Genomic DNA, 17,078 nt, shown 5'->3' with positions numbered 1-17,078 from the left:
TTCTACCATTCGACGTATTTTTTCTTTTGGTAGCTCTATATTCATCTTTTTTGAATCAAAGATTAATCCTAAGTATTTGCACCGCTGGGAGAGAACTGTGAGACTCTTTTTTTCGTTAATTATGAAACCTAATTCTTGCAACAATGTGGATGTTTCTCGAATATTATTAACGCACTTCTTGTATAAACGTCCAATAATTAAAATATCATCTAGATAAAAGACCGAAGCAAACCTGTGTTTTCTCAAAAATGCTGCTACCGGTTTTAAAAGTTTTGTAAAAACATACGGTGCTACGTTCAACCTAAAAGGCAAATGAGTGAATTCAAACAATTCTTCTCTATATATAAACCTTAGGAATTTTCTATCCTATTCCGCGATGGGTACAAGATAATATGCATCTTTTAAATCTAGCGTTACCATGTAGTCATAGGAACTGATTAGCCTTTTTGCGACTTTCCAATCTTCGATCTTGAAATGCTCCGCTATAATAAACTTATTTAGATTTATAAGGTTCAAAATTAATCTATATGCTCCATCCGGCTTAGGAACTAGAAAAATGTTTGACAGAAATTGATCCTCTGACGGAGAGCATTTTTCCAATGCTCCTTTAACAATTAATTTATTAATTTGTTCATCAATCAACGACTTTTCATGGTCGGACCAGGTGCGTTCGATCGGACAATTTACCTGACTTGGTGATGATGTGAAGGGAATCTTGTATCCCTGAATCCATTTCTGGATCAACGGATCATTGATTACTCTAGACCATTCCCTAAAGAAAAAACCTAGCTTTATCTACATTTTTTGATGAGTCTAGTGACGCTTTTTGTATTGATGAGTCGGCTCCCTGAGATGTTTTCCTCACATCCGAGCTGCTGGAGGATATTTTGCGTTGCTCGCCTGGCGTTGTCGTTCGACTCTTGTAAGTTGGTTGTCAAGGCGGGACCTTTAAGTTTTTTGGATTCTTCTGCGAATTGTTCTGTTGCAAGGGTTTTGTCGGGGATTTTAGAACCTTTGATGTTTTTTCAAGGTTCTTTGTGATGTTTATCTTTTCTTCTAAATCACCCTCGAATAACCATTCGTCGACCGCCGTGTTTGAAAGCGTGGCCTTCATTGATGCATTTAAATTGGCCAGAATAATATTCTTCCTAGAAAGCGACTCCTCTCTGTGAATCGATGCGAGAAGCCTACCTCCGTCACTTAATTTCTCGAGCAAATCCAGTTTTTCTGGGATGTCTATCTTAAGCGCTATTGAGATTGCTTTCCCCACGACACTCAGACATGCAGCAACACATTCTTGTTTTTCTACTATGCGTTTGCTAAAAATACGCTTCATCAAACATACATAATGTGAAAAAATTATGTCCTATTTATGAAACTATTTTTATTTATATTGTTACATCCAGTGGACTCCACGATTCTTTTCTTTCAAAAATCGATTATTGAAACTTAAAACCAAAGGAATCTGACAGGCGAGATTTAATAAATCAATAATATAAAAGTTAAAAATAGCAACCAGACGGTAATTAGAAGACAACGAACGGAAATCAATTGTATCGGATACCTAAAGTATTCGCCTGATAGATCACCTTTGCTTGATATCGATTGAAAATAAGCAGATAAGAAAAATACCAAACCTCCTCCAAAACAGGTACCTAGAGAGAACCCCTTGAGAATCAGTGAATCGACGGGAAACTGTTACCCTAACAAGACCTTTACAAAAACTGACAATTAAAATCATATTTAAGATTATAGATTGTATTGTGAAAGTGATAATTCAATCCAATCAAAAAATTTTCAACGAATTTGAAGGAAGATCATCCTTGATATTAAAGAGACGCAATAATTAAATCCAGAAAGTAGTAAGTCGATTTTTATTTTATTAACATTAAAATTAAATATTAAATAATAATCATAAAAAGAGAAACAGTTTTAAATTCAAACATTTTTAAATATAATTAATGAATTATTTTTATAATAAATCATTTTCATATTAATTTATTTTTTTTATTATATATCTTTTTAAATTTTACCATTCCCTATTATTGCTATTGAGAGAAGAGAGGTGTGATTTGCGTTTGATTCACACTTTATGTGAGGATCCACAGTCACTACCGATTGGATTCACAATAGTTTTCATTTTGATTTATTTTCAATCCTCCTATTTAATTAATATTAGTTCTTTTCCTTTAATAACTATTGAAAGAAGAGAGGTGTGATTTGCGTTTGATTCACGCTTTATGTGAGGATCCACAGTCACTACCGATTGGATTCACAATAGTTTCCATTTTTATTTTATTTCAATCCTCCTATTTAATTAATTTAGTTCCTCTCTTTTAATTTCTATTAAGAGAAGAGAGGTGTGATTTGCGTTCGATTCACACTTTATGTGAGGATCCACAATCGTACCGATTGGATTCACAATAGATTCCATTATTTAATTTAAATAATTTTTTTTATTTATAGTTTCATATAACTTTTTTTTATGTTAAATCAAAACTCAATTTTGTTTATTCCATTTAATTTTTAACAATACTTTTTTTTTCAAGAAACTGTTTCTCCTTTATTATTTTTTTAAACTAACAAATTACTGGATTTCTTAGTGGAGTCCAAAAAGGTGCCAAAAATGGGCCAAAAGAATTAGAAACCGTCGGAATAAATGGGCAAGAAAGGTCTTGGCGAGGGCGGCCGTCGATCCTAATTTTAGAATAAACAATAATAATATTAATCTAACATAATATTTACCACAAATTACGCTATTTAGATTAGAAGAATTAATACACGAACATATACAACAAATTTCCCCTCCTTCAAATTCATCTCAATCAAATTCCCCATCCTCACCTTCTCTCTCTCCTTTGATAAATTCTAAATCTTCCTCTCAAACACTTTCTCCCCATCCCCTTTCTGACTATTCTCCAGAATCTTCATTTAGATCACCCTCTCCTTCTTTTATTTCACAATCTTCTATTAGGTCTCCTTCTCCTACTCCTTCAATAATAATTTTAGATGATTCACTTCCTTCTTCTCTTTATTCTCAAAATTCATCCCATATTGATAATTAACCAAATAATTTTCAAAAAGAATTCCTTAATTTAGAAAAAGAATCTAAAGATCAATCTTCAGAATTTGAAACCCATCAATCTAATTTTTCTCCTCAACCAAATCCTAAATCAAAAGAAACATCTAAAGAAACCCTTTTAAATTATTTCTTATCTCAATTCCCTATAATTAAAGAATTAATTCCTGAAGGAGATTTTCGAGTAGGTCCCGGTCCTGTAGATCATCAAGAATTCTTTAATATTCTTTCGATTAGTCCTTCTGAAACAATTATCCCATGGTTTCTTCCACCGTTTTCCACTCGCTATTCCCATCCAAGCCCTTTGGAAAAAGTTCCCTCCTTCTACCATTATATTTTTGGAATCATATTAGTATTCCTTTTAAAAAAATTTTCCTTTAAATAAATCATCCTTAATTTATTATTGTAAATTTTCAATCAGAAATCAACCCGATATTTCCTTTCCAAATTTCTGATTGATGACCTTTCAATTATTGTAATCACACATCCATACATATACATTCATATTTAATTATAATTATTATTAATTAATTTTAATTGAATTTGTTATTTTTATTAACTGTCTTCTTTATATATTATTTTAATTTCAAAATCATTTTTTTTATTTAAATTTTGAATCAAATTATAAATAAATGGATATTAAAATTCTAAATTAATAAATCAATTGTTTATTCAAATAAATAATTTCCTTCATATTATTTCCTCATTCCGAAATCACACAAGGTCTCATCCCGTGTAAAAGAAATTAAATTACTAAAAAGGGACTATCGAATGAACAACCAAATTAAATAAGTAATAACGATTCAAATGATTATTGACTTAGTTTATGGTTCGTACGTTCATTCGACCTCGAGACTCTTATCAGGATCTCGAGTTTCAAGGTAAGTAGGTCACGCTCCACATTGACTCTTCCTTCCTTTGAGTTAAACTGAACGTAACAATATCTTTTTAACAAATAACGAGCGACGACGAAAACCTTTTGAAGGTTACTCAGGGTGATGACCTTGACAACATATATCAAGGTTAAGGTCATTGGAGCATCCTCCCCTAAACTGGAGTTTTACCGAAAAATTGCCATTTATTTACGGGAAAAAATATATTCTTGGTGACAGGGCATATGCTTTTAGATCATGGTTACTCCCTCACGGAAAAGATACTCAAGTCGAGTGTTATTTTGAATACTTGAATTGAGTGTCTCTTTCTTTCATATTCTTTTTCCCTTATGAAAGAAAGAGACACCCAATTCGAGTGTTCGAAATATCACTCGACTTGAGTATCTTTTCCGTGAGAGCTCATACGAGTACCATATAGGGTGTTATAGCCCCAGAAAAGGTTATATAATTAATAAATGAATATATATATATATATATATATATATATTCATTTATTAATTATATATATATATATATATAATTATAATGATGCGGGAATGCATCGCGACCGAAGCGATAATCGCGCGAGCCGCTGACGCAGCAAGCCATGCGCGCCCGAGACCGAGCGCGAACACGAGACCGGAAAGCGTTCTCGGAGACGCACCGGAAAGGTGTCGTCGAATTGCAAAAAGTACAAGCGAGGAAATTCGACTTTGAACTTCCTCGCCTGCACTAAAACGCGAACCCGCGAATTCAGCAACATAACCATATTTGGTCATGTTGCTAAGGGATCCCCTCCGAAAAATCATGCAGTTCGGAGGGAAGAACAGCACCCGCCGCGATGAAGCGACGGGCAGTCGTTGATTAGATCCTAACGAGTAATAATCGTCACGGGCAGTTATTAAATAGATCGAGAATAACTAAGAGATATACGCGCGCTGGAGATAAGTCGACGCGTATCAGACTACCTGTACGACAGTGTATGCGAGAGATACCGCTCTCTTACTTTACCCGACAGTACGCGCGAGTAAAATAACGTTCGCAGGGAGCAGTGACAAAATATCACACCATTGATTTTATTTAGACTGTCATTTATTATAATAGAATAAAGGAAATAAGCAAAAAATAAAAATCATTAAAATAAAAGGAGGCCACCGCCTGACGCATCCCCGGCCATCCCTACACGATCCCGAATAATCCTGTGCCCTCTCCCGGAGGCACAACAAGGGAAACAATAAATTTAAATTGTAAACAAAGAAATTATAATAAAAAAATTTGAGCAACCAGGATAAAAACTGAAAATATCTTTGATATTTTAAAAGGTCATTTTCGTCAACTTTAAAATTAGAAGATATGCATAAAATAAAAAAAAATCAGCAAATGCATTCTTTTACTTTGTATTCAAGAAGGAATGATTTCATTAGTAACAAGGACTACATTCAGAATGAAAATATCACTTAGCAACCAGAAAGAGATGATGATATTAAATCTCAAGCTGCAGGAGAAGCAAAAAGAAACGCTATAAAAGATATTTTGTTTTTATTTGAAGAAAATTTTCATGTAAATGAATAATTAAGTTTTTATACTTTTATTTTACTTTTAATATTATATATTGCTTCTAATTACTTATTATAAAATACGTACATTTATTATGTACACATTTAGTTACAAATAAAAATATTTTTAAAAATGTAAGTTTAATAAAGTAATTTCTGACCTTTTATGATAAAAATATTGAAAACATATGTCAAGGTTAAAGTCATTGAGACTAAATTTCTTTTTTTAAAAATATTATTTTTATAATAATTCAAAATCACGTAACTCAGGAACCAAAAGAGAGTGCCACGAAATTCAAAGTACGTATTACAAAAATATATTCCTTATCATATGAAATAAAAATGAAAATGATTCGTGAAGTATAATCTGTATATAAGTTAATCTGCAAATAAGTTAATCTGAACATTTATAACTTGACCTTGACAACCCATAAATAATGTTTTTTCGGTCATTTTATTCGCAAATTGTGTGCTGATTGCTTGCGTTCATTTTCCGCGGCTGTATTGTACATTTGTGATGAGTCTTCTTTTACGTCGCATTGAATTTTCGATCATTTAATTGTGATTTGTTCCATCTATGTTTAGCCATGCATATTAACATTATTATGGTATTATATCGTGGAGTATATTTAAATGTGCTTTGTCGTTTTAGTCTCTAACCGAAACCGAGAGACTTGTTGCATTTTGTATGTACATGCATTTTTTAACTATTGGAATTTACAATGCACATATTCAATTTTATTTTACTTTATATTATTATTTAAATCCTTTGTATGATAGATTTTCTTTTTTTCTCTGTTTAATAGTTGTTGAAGATAGTCCAAAGATGACAAAGATGGACAAAAACGTTGAATTAAATACTTTTTAACCACTCAAAAAAATAATCTTGCAACTTTAACAAAAATTTTCTAGGTGTAAAAAATTAACTGAAACAGATAAATAATTAGCAAATACTTTTCTTATGTTTTGTACTTAATCAATTTAAATGACAGAGACAGAATTTATATCTGTACTATTAGTGTAATTTAGACAGAAAATTTTTCTATGGTGTCTATCTTTAAGAGGTTAGACCACCTTAACACTTTCAAAAAATCGAATTTTTTTTGCTTAAAATATTCCTGATAGTCTTAAAAATGATATATATTAGACCCGACTTCGAAATCACAAAGGAAAATGATGTTTCGAGTAAGTATAGTGAAGCGCGTCACCGTGTTGCGCTACGTCGTGTAAGTGGCTTATTGAAAGAGCCTGTTACCTGCAAAGGGACACTTATTCTTATGAATTTTTTTTGTATCTGTACATGGCTCTGCTAAAATTTTAACCGTTATTTTATACACGAGATCAGTTATAGAACGAACAGACGCCAAACGACTCTCAGCGTCAAAAATTGTTACGAAAAACTTTAAACGCGTTTTTCTCGAAATAGCATTTTTCAAAACGGCGGGCAGCATAACTTCGCCAATTTTTATTCGATCGACTTGAATTTTTACCCAGATCTTTATTTCAACATTATCTAGGACTGTACGTAGGATTTTTGTGATATCTTAAAAATTCTCGCCGCTATCGCTTTATTTCATTCAAATTTTTGAGGCCAAAAATGACTTGTTTTCAAATCGTTGCCATTTTAACAAAAATGCATATTTCTCAAAACGGCTACGTACATCCCTAGTTTTGAATATGTAGAAAATAAATATTTCTGTTTTTTTGTTCTACGACTAACGAGTGCTGAGTAATCGTGCCCGCCGTTTTGCATGTTGCTCAAAACCACGTACAAAAAGATCATCAAGCGCTTAATTTTTATATTAAATACTTTAAAAAATATTTTTTATATTCTTCAATATACTCATAATAAACACCAAAAAAGAATTTTTGCTTGTACAGTATAGTTTTCTTTAAAAAAATTCTTAAAAATGCTTTAAAATTTGAGGCTCCAAGGTGGTCTAACCGCTTAAGGCCTATTGTTAAGGACAATTATATTTGTGATCAATATTTAGCAATGGGATCTAAATTTCCTAGAGGTATTAGTACAATATTGTGGTTATAAATTCTATATGTGACAAACAATATTCTATCAGATACAAAGTAACAATAAATTTTAATTGAAACATCTAGAAATCTATCTACATTAACAAAATATTTTTTTGAGTGATTATTAATAAAACCTGAGTATTTATTTGGTATATTGCCATAATTTCCTGTGTTTGTCTTTTATTTGTCTATTATCTAATTTGTTTTGTGTATACAGAGGCTCCAATTTTATTATAATTAATTTTTTTTATAGAAATAAATAATAAACATATAAATTAATAAAATCAAATTAAGAATTTTAGAATATAAATTAAAAGTAAAAGAAAATAACAAGAGTGGCACCTAATTTCTCACATCTCTAATTAGTCAATTTAAAATAGGATTCTCTGATTGATCAATCGTTGCTGATGGTTTAAATACCGGTCGCTGTGAATGTCATTGAGGTTGCAATTAATGGCAACATGGGCAAACGAGATGCTTTTAAAACTATCATAAATTTTAATAATAACAAAGAAAGTGTAATGATTGTAATTAATATAACCATTAACGTTGTGTTGATAGTAAACAGCTATTACTTTCAAAGTAGGCCGAACAAAATAAATAAAACACAATTTTGTAGAGAAGACTTGTTTTATTACTGTCAATATAAAAAAATATGTATATTAATAATTTAAATACATATTATAAAAAGGAAACAAGCTTGAGCACATGAACTATATTGAAGTATGTTTTATTCAAGATATTACCTTTAATGTTACCGAAATTAGTTCAAAATTGCAATCATTTGCAAAAATACTTTAAAATATAAATAAAAAAATAAATAAAATTTTTATTTTCTTATTTATGTTTATTGATCTTTACTCTTTTATTTGAGAAATAAATAAAATTTAAAATATCTAACACAATATGTAGGAATTATGACACAATACCAAAGAGGAGAGGAGTCTAATAAATAAAATTTAAAAGTCTCAAAACCATTCTTCTGTGTAATTTCGTTTAAAACTTTTTTAGAGCAATTTACTATAAAATCCCTGATAGTATACTTTTTGTTTATATTGTAGAAGCACTTAATAAAAAATAATTTTTTTTATGTTTAGCACGTTCATCCTGACATTTATAAATTGACTTGTACAAAAATTCAAATAAAAGTTATAAATCTAAGATATTGAATTCTTGTTGATTAAATGACCGTCGAAATAGAAAAAGAGAAATATAACTGTTCATCTCAACTCAAATAGTCAACCGTTACTTACCATTTAAATAAGACTCATTGTCAGACATGTTTAAAGAGAACTGAATTAATGCAGTTTCATCAAATGTAGAGCTTGATTAGCAATCACATGAGGCTCCACAATAGTTTGATGACTTTCTAGACTTCCATCAATCATCATACGTGCCTGTTTTTCCTTAATCGATATTTTCTTAGGCTTTGCTTCAAATTTGTCCATAGCTTTTTTAATTATTGATTGTTTAGTTTTTGTTTTCTATAAAAATATAAAAAAGTAAAAACATTAGTAATTATAAACTAATTAAGGATTTCATAAGAGAGGCGCGTAAACCCAAAATCGCAATTTTACAGGAACGAGAAATAAAATTCGAATTTTATACACATTTTTATACGCTTTGGCTAAGAAAGCATTAAGAATATAAACATATTTCTAGATTTGCAAAATATTAATTCTTGATTTTGATATTGTAACTTGATATTGAAATTAGGAATACACCTCTCTATTATGAAATCTTTAATATAGCTTATAATTTTAAATCCTACAATTTTATTTCCTGGACAACTAAGAATCAACTGCGAATAATAATGCGTAATATCAAACTACGCATTAAAAATTGAATATATTAAAGAATAAAATTTCATCATAACAAAAGAAACTAAAATTTCTTTATCCTAATTTCAATCTCAATCAAATTTCATCAAATTTTCTATCTTTAATCTAGTTTTCAATGTCTGATAGGCTTTCACACATAGGATGCGTTAATACGTTATGAATAAGAAGGACGTGATAGCCAATCAGTTTACAACTTACCTGTAAAATTATTAGCTAGCATGGCTCTTTGTTGCGTAAGCATTGACTAAATTCAGCAAAAAAATTGCTTTGCAACTGTTGTAAAATTTGGGTTCACCATTATTCGTCTGACTATAAGTTAAAAACAATCAAAATAGTGAACTTCAAGGGACCGACTCCAAAGAAAGCCAAAATAATTCTTTTGGCTGGAAAGATGATAACAACAGTCTTTTAAAATTTTCGCAGGATAATCCTTATTGACTTAGAGAAAGGAAAAACAATAAACGGGGATCATTATTAATTGACTTACTACAATGTTTGGATGACGAACTCAAGAAAAACGCCTGCATTGGCCAAGAAAAAAGTTCTGTTTTATCAGAACAACGCAATGGCTCACATGTCCGCAATCGCAATAGTAAAATTATTGAGGTACGAATTAACTCTACATCTACCGTATTCTTCGGATTTGGCCCTGTGCGACTTCTTCTCGTTCCTAAATTTGAAAAAAATGGCGCGAAGAAATTTTCAGCGAATACAAAATGCTATGAATGATTATTTTTCTAATTTGGACAAAAGTTTTTTTACTAAAAATACGAAATGTCTAGAAAAATGTTGGAGTAAGTATATCAAGAAAGATTATGTTAAAAAATAAATTTTATTTATTTATTTATATTACGAAAAGTCGTGTGTTTTAGTCAAGTTGGAAACTGTTCAAACTACTCATGTATATAGTATATTTCAAGATTTTTTATTCTCTGTTCTTATAGTTATAGATGTTCTAAAATTATCTCTCTTCCTTCTTTGCTTTCTTCCTTCTTCTCTTTCGTTTTCAATTGTTATCGTTAATATATATATATATATATATTAGAGATAAGAATGTATTTACCGATACGACATCTGTACAAATCAAAGAAAAATAAACGAGGAAACGAGATCTATGTAATTTATTTTCTTTTTCGACTATTCTGTCTTTTTTCTAAAGTATGATCAATAAGATAGTATACTAATAAATGACATATATAGATAATCGATGAAATCGATAATTCAGAAATTGATAAATGAATAATGCGAGCGAAAACGAAAGAGAAGAAAAAAAAGCAAAGAAGAAGGAGGATAATTTTAGAACATCTATAACTATAAGGACAAAGAATAGGAAATTTTGAAACAGTCAAGTCGTTTATTAATAAGAAAAAAAAAGAAAAGGAAAGACTGCAAACAGAAAAGGAATTCTTGAAATTTTGAAAAATCAAGAAAAGTCACTTATAAGAAAGGAAATAACTTCAAAGACAGAAACAAAACAAGTTAAAGGAAAGTGTAGAAGAAGACAGAAAGATGACAGAAAAAGATATAAATAAAATTAAAGAATTTATGAGTGACATAAAAGAGGGTTAAGAAGTACGAGAAAAGAAATAAAGAAACTCAAAGATAAATGGAGAAAGAACCAGTTGTTTAAGACGGATCATGGAAGAAGAACAAAGACGACATTTTATGATATTTCTTCAAGAGAAAGAGAAAAGAGCGACACCAGAAGAAAGAGAACAAATAACAGGCAAGATATTACTCTAATGAGGGAAGATATTACCCTAATGGAGTTGAAAAAGCAGATAAAGAAATTAAATAGAAAGGAAGCAACAAGAAAGGATAAAATAAACAAAGCCTGGTTTTATAGTACAAATAAAGTAATACTTGAAATTATACAGTGATTTTGGAGAGGGGAAGATTTCCCAAAGAGCTGGATCAGAGGAGTAATTGTATCAATCTACAAAAAAAAGAGACAAGATTTCAAATAACCGAGATATAACATTTATCAACACAGCTTATAAAATCTACGCAATGATAATTGAGAAAAAACTAATTGTAAGACATGGAATAAAAAAAGGTAAGATATTACCAAATATGAAAGCAAGATTTAGAAAAAATCGAAGCATGATGAATAATATCTATACATATATTAAAATACATCCTAGAAAAAGAGATAAGTCAACATGGAGGAAAAGTTTACGCATTTTTCAACTTAAAATACGGCGGCTTTCTATATATATAATAATAAACAGAAAGAAATTATGGAGCAATAAAGAAAGAATTAATAGACAATAAGAGAATAAAGAAACAATTAATACCGTTTTAATATTATAGATGGAACTTTCGGACAAATAAAAGAATTTTGGACAAATGCAGATGTAAGACAAGGTCCTTCTATAAGTAATATATCTTAACTTTGTTTGCAATATATGTAGCCGATATAGAAGATGTGTTGCAAAAAGAACATCGAGAGATTTAATAATAAGTAGAGAAAAGATATGGAGTTTAGCGTATGAAAATGACATAATGTTAATAGCAAGATGTTACGTCCAAACTCGGGAAAAAATGAGTTAGAAAGAAAGACTTAATAGCCAGGTCTCGAAACCGTACGGATCAGGATGTAAATCTCGAGTCAAACGAATTATCAGACCCAAAAGGCAGGTCAACGATAATGAATATCGCTATTACTTATTATTTCGGACATTCGTTCGAACGGTCCTTTTGGTAAAGTAAATTAATCCCTTTTACACGGGATAGGACCACGTGCGATCTTTCAACCGATAGAGGGGTTAGAAATCACAGAGAGAATTGAATTTTCTTAATATTACATAAATTTATTCATGGTATAGATTACATCTGATTATCGCTAAGAGTTTGGTCATAAATATATATACACTGAGCAACAAAATTAGCGCAACAAAAATTTTTATCAAAATTTCACTCAACTTTAAATAATCATAACTCCGCGAAAAATGGTCGTATCAGAAAAAATTTTTTTCTATTTTAAAGTTTGAAGTCTCTACTTTAAAGAGAATTTGTCATATTTTGACTTCCTCCTGCCATCTCCTTAAAAGTGATTTATTTTAAAAAGTTTGCATATTTTGACGCGCTCCACGAAGTGCAATGAATTTTTCTCGCAAACGTTATAAAAATTACCGTAGAATATAAACTTCTCCGCACAAATTTCAAAAAAATTGAAGTCTACGATTTTTTTTGGCGGAGTTATGACATGTCAAAGTTACCCATGCATTTTAGTCTGTTTATGCCTGTTACCGCCAGCATTAGCGTTACACGATGCACACCACGAGGAGGTTGCTGATCGGATTTTGTGCATCGCGTGTGTGTATGTGTGCGTGTGTGTGTGTGTGTGTGTGCGTGCGCGTGCGCGTGTGTGTGTGCGCGCGTGCGTGTGCGTGTGCGTGTGTGTGTGTGTGTGTGTGTGTGTTGGACGGAAGAAATGAGACATATTGCACGGAAGAAATGTGTATGTTATTGCACTTAATAATGTGTATTCCTGCCTCGTCTTTAAATAACTTCCTGAAGACGTGCATATTGATACAGGATCTTATTGCATCTTGAAGGAATTTCGTGCCATATGCGTTGTAGTGTTAACTCCAGTTGTTGAAGAGTAGTTGGCGGTCTCTCAAAATTTTGCAGCCTTCTTCCCATCATATCCCACACATATTCGATGGGATTTAAATCCGGGCTCATTGTTGGATGCGATAACACCTCAATGTTATTTTCCTCGAGAAAGTCGCGGACACGTCTGGTAGTATGTGGGCGAGCATTATCATGCATTAAGATAAAATTGCGCCTCATTTCACGACGCATTGGAATGACGTGAAGACGTAAAATTTCCTCCACATAGCGTCATTCCAGGAGGTGGTAAGGTGACAAAATTTGTGCGTCCATGCGTCGATATTCTACCCCATATCATGATGGAACCACCACCAAATGCTCGAACAGGTTCAATGCAATTCTGTTCAAAACGATGTCCTTTACGGCGCCAAACATGAATTCTTCTATCGAAATTGAATAAGCAAAACCGTGATTCATCAGTGAATAACACGTTATTTCACTGTCTCGCAGTTCAGCTCAAATGACTGTGTGCGTATTGTAAACGAGCACGTATATGAACCACAGATAGCATTGGCACTTGAGCACGAGCACGCGATCTTAAGTTTGCTTCGTGCAAACGTCTCCTAATTGTTTGCGCACTGATTCGTCTGTGCGGGAGAGCTTCAGTTGCAATTTGTCGCGCAGATCTTGATGGATTTCGCGTTACTTCGTTGATGATGAGATGATCTTCTCTGGCTGATGTTACTCGTTTTCGACCTTGTCCTCTTCTTCAACGAAAATTGCCAGTCTCTTGGTAACGAGCCCAAATTCGAGAAATGGAGGACCGATGAACACCTATTCTTCTTGCAACGTGACTTTGACTCAAACCTTCTTCCAAAAGAGCAATAATTTGCGCAACTTTAATTTCATTCAAAAAAGGCATTGTTACGACTTTATCGTATTGCTTTCCGAACGAAACTGGAGTAAGTGTACACAGATTTGTAGTGCTTTTTAACCTTGACCTTGAGTTTTTCTAGATCATAACAAAAACGAAACGATACATTTCTTTGAGTAAAAATATAAACAATGCAACGCTGCGTACACTTAAAAATGTAAACAAATCTGTACGGATTGCATTTATCGTAGTGCTTTCTGAATGAAACTGGAGTAAATGCGCACGGATTTGTTTACATTTTTATTTTTTCGAATATGTGTGGGATATGATGGGAAGAAGGCTGCAAAATTTCGAGAGACCGCCAACTACTCTTCAACAACTGGAGTTAACACTACAACGCATATGGCACGAAATTCCTCAAGATGCAATAAGATCCTGCATCAATATGCACGAACGTCTTCAGGAAGTTATTCAAAGACGAGGCGGGAATACACATTATTAAGTGCAATAACATACACATTTCTTCCGTGCAATATATCTCATTTCTTCCGTTCAACACACACACACACACACACACACGCACGCACACGCACACGCACCCGCACACGCACACGCACACGCGCGCGCACGCGCGCGCGCACACACACACACACACACACACACATACACACACGCGATGCACAAAATCCGACCAGCAACCTCCTCGTGGTGTGCATGGTGTAACGCTAATGCTGGCGGTAACAGGCATAAACAGATTAAAATGCATGGGTAACTTTGACATGTCATAACTCCGCCAAAATAAATCGTACAGACTTCAATTTTTTTGAAATTTGTGCGGAGAAGTTTATATTCTACGGAAAGAGAAGTTTATATTCTAATTTTTATAACGTTTGCGAGAAAAATTCATTGCACTTCGTGGAGCGCGTCAAAATATGCAAACTTTTTAAAATAAATCACTTTTAAGGAGATGGCAGGAGGGGGGAAAAAAGGAAGTCAAAATATGACAAATTCTTTTTAAAGTAGAGACTTCAAACTTTAAAATAAAAAAAAATTTTTTCTGATACGACCATTTTTCGCGGAGTTATGATTATTTAAAGTTGAGTGAAATTTTGATAAAAATTTTTGTTGCGCTAATTTTGTTGCTCAGTGTATATGTTTGAATAAACTTAATTATAATTATAATCCCTATTCAGTGTGTGTGTGCGTGCGTGCGTGCGTGCGTGCGTGCGTGCGTGCGTGCGTGCGTGCGTGCGTGCGTGCGTGCGTGCGTGCGTGCGTGCGTGCGTGCGTGCGTGCGTGTGTGTGTGTGTGTGTGTGTGTGTGTGTGTGTGTGTGTGTGTTTTAATCGCGGATGTTACATTAATGTGGAGAACGTCAATCAGAATATAGAAAAGAGAGAGGCTCTACTATTAAATTTTAAATTCTGATTGGAAGTTTACAATGACCTTATTAAAATAAAAAAAAGGTATGTAAAATAAAGAAGAATGTTAAAAAGTGGATTTAAATTCATTGAAAATGCTATCCGTGTTTAGTGGGCAGTACGCTTCGTTTGGCCGACGTTCTTAGTACGGTCGTGAAAAATGACGACTTGAGTTTACCTTTAGGACTTTTGCGATAATTAGGAGAAATAAGAATACGATGTTCGAGAGAGTCAGCCAATGGAGGTTGAAGCTTTGGTTTTGGTTTTGCTGACGCTGACTCTAGCCGTGAATTGAGTGATAAATTCGTAAATGTTGTACTCGCTCGGGGTTCGACAGGGTTGTTATTAACAACCGCTGGTTAGGTCCTCAAGGCCGGTAGTTATGGTTAAAGTCGGAGTTGCACCATCCAAACGTTCGTATGGGATTGTTCATTAACAGGTTTCCACTAGCTGAGCGATTGGTTTTCACTAGGTGACTTCCACTAAGTGACTAGTGAATTATGAATGGTGAATGACTTGTGAGTGGTGACTGGTGACTGATGACTGATGACTGGTTTGTTCTTGAAAGGCTCCCTTTTTATATGCTTTTTTGGAGCAAGATTATCGCTCATGTGATTCTGAGTCATGTTATTCTCTACGGTCTCTGCTGATAGTTCTATCGGTTCTGACTAGAAATTCTTCTAATGTTGTCAGGAACCTGTTTCCTGTTTTTCAGTGCTTCCGTTGCATTTGGAAGTTATATGGAAACTTGTTATCATTTTTATTATTCAGGATGTGATTTTTGTGAGAAAACTTGGTATTAAACATGTTGTTATAATTTTCCAATAGATCAGAGTCATACAGCCCTTTTCTGTTTTTTATGATAATAAGTTGTTATCGCGCACTCGGTTATTATTGCGACTCGGTGAGAGTCATTGAGTCAGGTGCCCTAATAATTGTCGTTGTGTAGGCAGTTAATCTTAAAACTCGGCGGAAGGAAGTAATCGTGCAGTCGGGATGACGTAACACAAGAGAAACAAATGAGCTAAGAGAAATTTTGAGAAGTTTTTTGAAATTTTTGAAGAAAAAGGAACTAATTCTTAATGTAGAAAAATTGAAGATAATGACTTTTAAAAAAGGAGATGGAAAAAGAAAAAAGGAAAAATAGTTTTGAAATGAAATAGAGAAATAGAGAAAATTGATTATTTTAAATATTTAGGTTATATTTTATAAAAAAATAATAAAATAAATAAAGAAAATAATTAAAATATATTAAGGAAACAATTAAAAAGGCTCTATGTGATGTAAAACGGTATGGGATATAGAGCAAAGAAAACACACAGGATGAGAAACTTTTCTTTAAAAGAAGAATATTTGACCATTTAGTAAAGAATATATTAATGCATGGAAGTTGGATGTATATGTATAGCACTCAGCATATGCTACCGCACCGGTGCGCGATTCTCGCTGCATCAACCAATAAGAACACTTTTCGATAACCGCGCTCCACGAACCCAAGCTCGGCAGCGCGCCTACAATCGAAATCGGCTTATCGCCAAACGGTCGCTCGAAGAAAAAAAACATCTACGACCTGCAAAAAATAAGCATAATAGATGATTTTGAGTATTTTAAAACTAATAAACAAAGAATACCCAAACAATCGCGAATATTCTAGAAAAGTAAAAATTTAAAACCGCCTCTAAGAGACCTTTCCGGCGCACTTGATTTAGAGCTTTCCGAGAGATAGTGTGTGACTCTTTCTATCAAACTTTTGCGAATTAGAAGAACGCGCTCTCTACTATCGTCCGTAGCTAGCGGGCCGCGATTTAAAGTCTCAATTCGATAATTCTACTACTTCTATCCAACCACCG

General features: G+C 32.8%; 1 long non-coding RNA gene across 7 annotated transcripts in view; it reads right to left on the bottom strand.

Annotated features, from left to right (window-relative positions):
- LOC140675804 (uncharacterized) overlaps positions 1-17,078 on the bottom strand; it is a 59,620-nt gene that overhangs the window by 17,452 nt on the left and 25,090 nt on the right. For 4 of the 7 annotated variants that reach the window (XR_012048470.1, XR_012048469.1, XR_012048472.1 and 1 more), the window contains exons 2-3: positions 9,575-10,046; positions 8,789-9,019 (exon numbers count right to left, since the gene is read on the bottom strand). This is a non-coding gene — a long non-coding RNA (uncharacterized lncRNA). Of the gene's footprint in view, positions 1-4,477; positions 9,020-9,574; positions 10,047-17,078 lie in introns of those variants that run through there. The other 3 variants (XR_012048473.1, XR_012048468.1, XR_012048467.1) reach the window with 3 other exon arrangements.

This window comes from Anoplolepis gracilipes, unplaced genomic scaffold (genome assembly GCF_047496725.1).
Source record: "Anoplolepis gracilipes unplaced genomic scaffold, ASM4749672v1 Contig18, whole genome shotgun sequence".
NCBI lineage: Eukaryota > Metazoa > Arthropoda > Insecta > Hymenoptera > Formicidae > Anoplolepis > Anoplolepis gracilipes.
Note: the sequence above shows the minus strand (reverse complement) of the source record. Positions and strands in the feature narration are given on the sequence as shown.